General features: G+C 34.3%; 1 non-coding gene across 1 annotated transcript; it reads left to right on the top strand.

Annotated features, from left to right (window-relative positions):
- The first annotated feature begins 3,058 nt into the window (after nucleotides 1–3,058).
- Nucleotides 3,059–3,165, top strand: LOC131176414 (small nucleolar RNA R71). Its single transcript, XR_009146500.1, has one exon. It is a non-coding gene; the product is annotated as a small nucleolar RNA R71 (small nucleolar RNA).
- Nucleotides 3,166–4,095: the final 930 nt, after the last annotated feature.

Genomic DNA, 4,095 nt, shown 5'->3' with positions numbered 1-4,095 from the left:
ATTAACTTGGTGACATTTCTTTGCTATTATTTTTCCTTTGTTTTTCTTGTATTTTCTTTTCTTGTATTTCATTATTTATGTCTCCTCTCTCATATCAAGGTGTGGTTCTAGGCATCCTAGCTGTCCGGACAACACTGGTCACTGGAGCAGTAGAACGCACTACCAAACTTAGGGGTGTTACAGGTTCTTTCCTGGTATTCTTTTCAACTGAAACACACTGTTTCACAGTGTTTTAGTATCATAACTTATCATAAATCCAAAAATAAATTCAAATTTACTTTTACCTAGGCGTTCTTTAAAATTTGTGTTTTAGGGTTACTTTCTCTATACTATTCAAGTCAATTTGTTGACTTTCTAATGCTTAATAATTATGGGAATTCCAATTTCTCCCACATACCATATTTTGGTCACTAAATTTGTTGGTTTTGGTTGTTTACTCAAATTTTAAGTCTTTTAGGCAAATTTGCAAATTTTCAGTTTTGATATCCTATGTTGCACTATTCTATTGGTCATATTGCTGTTAGAATTTGGCTAAGGTTTCTTCATAGAAATTGTTCCTTATTGTCTTAATTTATTATCCTTTTTGAATCAATCCAATTGGAGTTTTGTAACTCAAGTTATAGCCATTTGAACATGGCTAGACGGATTGGTCTAACCCAGATTTTCTGGGCACTAATTTGGTTCTGGCAGTTTTAGGTCACTAAATTTGGGTGGCTAAATGACTTCGTTAAGGGCATAATTTAGGTTTGTGTTCTCATGAAAGTTGTAGGGCTATGTCTCAACTATTTACTGGTAAAATTCTAGGTCATTTGGACTCGCCTTAGCCCAGTTATGGCCAAATGAACAAACACTGTTCATTTGGTCATTTTTGTACAGGTCAGTTTGCCTAATCCGGATTTGGCTAATTTGTTCACTAAGTTATGGTCACTTTCTAGGCATGATTCCAAAATGGAAAATGTGCCATTTTGTGTTAGTTTCATTCCCAATTGGCCTCACACAAATTGGGTTGGTAAATTTTCAGTTTTGATCCCTGAAAGGGACCTTGGTCATGCTGCCAGAAAACTGACCACTTCCAATCCGAATTTCCATTCAATTCCAACACTTCCTACACATCACAATTGGTCATACATAACCATTTTTCAACTCAAGCAAGGTCAAACACATCATTTGGCTACTTCTCACATTTTTCTCTCCCAAACCCTAAGTGCCAAAACCCTAATTTTCATAAAATTCAAATCTAATGCATTCTAAACACCTATTCATAGTCTACATACATATTTAACCTAAACAACCATTCAAATGCATCAAATTCACTCATTTCAAGCCCTAACCTACTGCTGGCCAAATTTCTATTTGGTCACCCAAGGATAGTTTTCTTTTAATTTTTAAGTATATTTCTAAGTTAATTGAACTAATAACATAAACATTTGACTAAAATATTCAAGTTTAGATTACTAACCTCACTTTGACTTCCAAATTTTCCAAATCTTCAATTCCTTCCTTTTCTTTGTCCTCCAATCTTCTTTTCTACTTGAGTTAGCAAGGTTTTATGAAGAAATTTGAGAGAAATTAGAGGTATGTGCATGAAAATCAAGCTTGAAACCAAGCTATAATGGAGTTTTTCAATGGTGAATTTGGGAGAGAGGAGTCAGCCAAGCTAATGGAAAAGACAAAAATAATGTTTTTCTTTTCTTTTTTATGTATTTTAAAGTCTTAATTAATACACAATTATCCTATAGTTTCAATTTTTAATTATTAAGTTTATTGCATCATGCATGATGTCATGCATGATATAAGTAACTTTTTTCTTCAAATTTTTCTTTTTCCTCAACTTTTTTCTCATTTATTTTTTCTTAGTTCTTTAATTTAATTCTTAATCCCAAAATTTTCTTTTCTCTGATTTTATTGGACAGTTAGGCCAGAGTCACTCTAGGGTGAATTGACAACATTGCCCTCGCCGTTTGATCTGGTTTGCAATTAATTCAATATTTCTTCCGGATTCCTGACCTAATTATTTAACCTGCTTAACAATTTTTTTTCATGATTTTCTCTTTTCCACTTGTTCACAATAGTCATAAGGACCGTAACGTCACATTTTACTATTCGAAATTTGAGTTTAAATCGACCTCGCAGTCCTTCCCGAGAAGGTCACCCATCGCTGTTACTCTCGGCTCATTTAACTTATTGTGTTCTATTTTTCTTATTTATACTTAACTAATTGACAATTACTAATTATTTATGTTTAGGGCTTATCTAGTTGTCTTAAATGTGGTTCTAATCCCCTTAATTATCCGAGCCGACACTGATCACCAGAGTAGTGAAATATACTAGGCTATGCAAATAGGGGTATTACATATTGTTGGTGGCTAGTTGGTCCATTATGGAAGCTAACAATTTTATCATTTCATTCTACTATTGTTAGGCTGCTAAAAAGCCTTCCATCATGGATTCCATAGTTAACTGTGGTTCAAGTTGTTAGGGTTGAGGAGGTCATGGCAGCTGTGCAAGGTTTTGCCCTCTATTATAAAAACTTGTGGGTGCCAGTGGTTTGTATCCTCACGCTTGTTCATGGGTTGATTTTGTGAGTTGGACCATGAGAAATTAGGGTGGTTTCTCCATCCAAGGTTGTAAGTGTTTGAATATAGATTGTTGAGCTACCTTTGGTTGAACTTTCCTCCGTTATTCATATAGTTTAGCTGTTCTATAAAGGGTTCATTGAAGTTATTGCATTCTGAAGTCATACACCCTCCTCCACAGCTATTGCAATGTTGATTGCTCATCCCTATAGCATTGGCTTGCATTCTGTCAAGCCTTTTAGTGAGTTTGTCAAATTGAGCATTTATCATGCTTAGGGCATTCAATTCCGTGATCCCTAGTGGTTTTCTTGTATCTCCCTTTTATTTGACCCCTCATAGTTGTGATAAGTGACCCTTTCTAGAAGTTCAAGGGCTTGTGCTACTGTTTTCTCCATCAGGTCTCCTTCCATAGCTGAATCTATTGTGCTCCTTGTAGAGGGCAATAACCCATTATAGAAATTCTGAACAGGAGCCAATCTTCTATGCCATGGTGTGGACATTCCCTTTGTAAGTCTTTATATCTCTCCCATGCATCATAAAGTGATTCACCTTCCTTTTGCCTAAAAGTGTTAAGTTCAACCCTCAATTTTGGAGTCTTCACAGGCGGGAAATACCTTGCTAGAAAAGCTTATGAAAGATCTTCCCAAGTGGTGAATGTTCTAATTGGTTGAGAGAGTAACCACTTCCTTGCTTTATCTTGAAGAGAGAATGGGAATGCTCTTAGTCTTATAGGTTGATCAGAGACTCCGTTCATTTTGAGTGTATCACATTATCACACCTTACCCTTCTGTAAGGCATAACATGACCCCGTAGTATACCTAATGAATTACCGACTCCATCCACCGATAACCCATTAAATACACTACAAGGGATTTTAAAACAATTTTCTTACTTTTTGAAAGTGGTGAGCTTTTATAGCAGGTATTAAAAATATTTACTTAAAGTTTTAAGACAAATTTAAATTTTTGTCCATTTTTATTTTTACGTAAATTTTAGAAAATTTTTGGCAGAGTGCCATTTATATTTGGGAAAAACAGTTCTTCAAACACCTGTAAAAACACTTTCAATAATTCATTTCATCAAAATTAACCACTACCACAACATAAATCAACATCATTTCTCCTAACTCCATAATTCAAAACAATTCTCAATTCAATTGTCTTCAAAAATAATATTAAATAACTTCATTCATATTCTACTAAAGAAAAATTAATTTACATTCATTACAAAACTCAAAAATAAGTTTGAATATTGCAATAATTTGCATTTTATTACATACCAAAATAATATTACAAGAGTTTTCGTACAACTGCTCAAACAATTTACACTCATATATTTACATGCATAATCAAAATCTAATATACAAGGGTATACCTATAATATACCCTAGGCTAGTCACAAGAAGTCTTCAAGGTGCAGCTACAGGAATCTCACTCAACTGCTCTATCTTTACTCTCACCTGCGATAGCATACAAAGCTATCGCTGAGTGGTGAACTCAGTGGTGCACAACTATAATTT

The sequence above is a fragment of the Hevea brasiliensis genome, unplaced genomic scaffold (assembly GCF_030052815.1).
Source record: "Hevea brasiliensis isolate MT/VB/25A 57/8 unplaced genomic scaffold, ASM3005281v1 Scaf10, whole genome shotgun sequence".
In the NCBI taxonomy this organism is placed as follows: Eukaryota; Viridiplantae; Streptophyta; class Magnoliopsida; order Malpighiales; family Euphorbiaceae; genus Hevea; species Hevea brasiliensis.
This window is presented reverse-complemented; position numbering and strand designations above follow the sequence as displayed.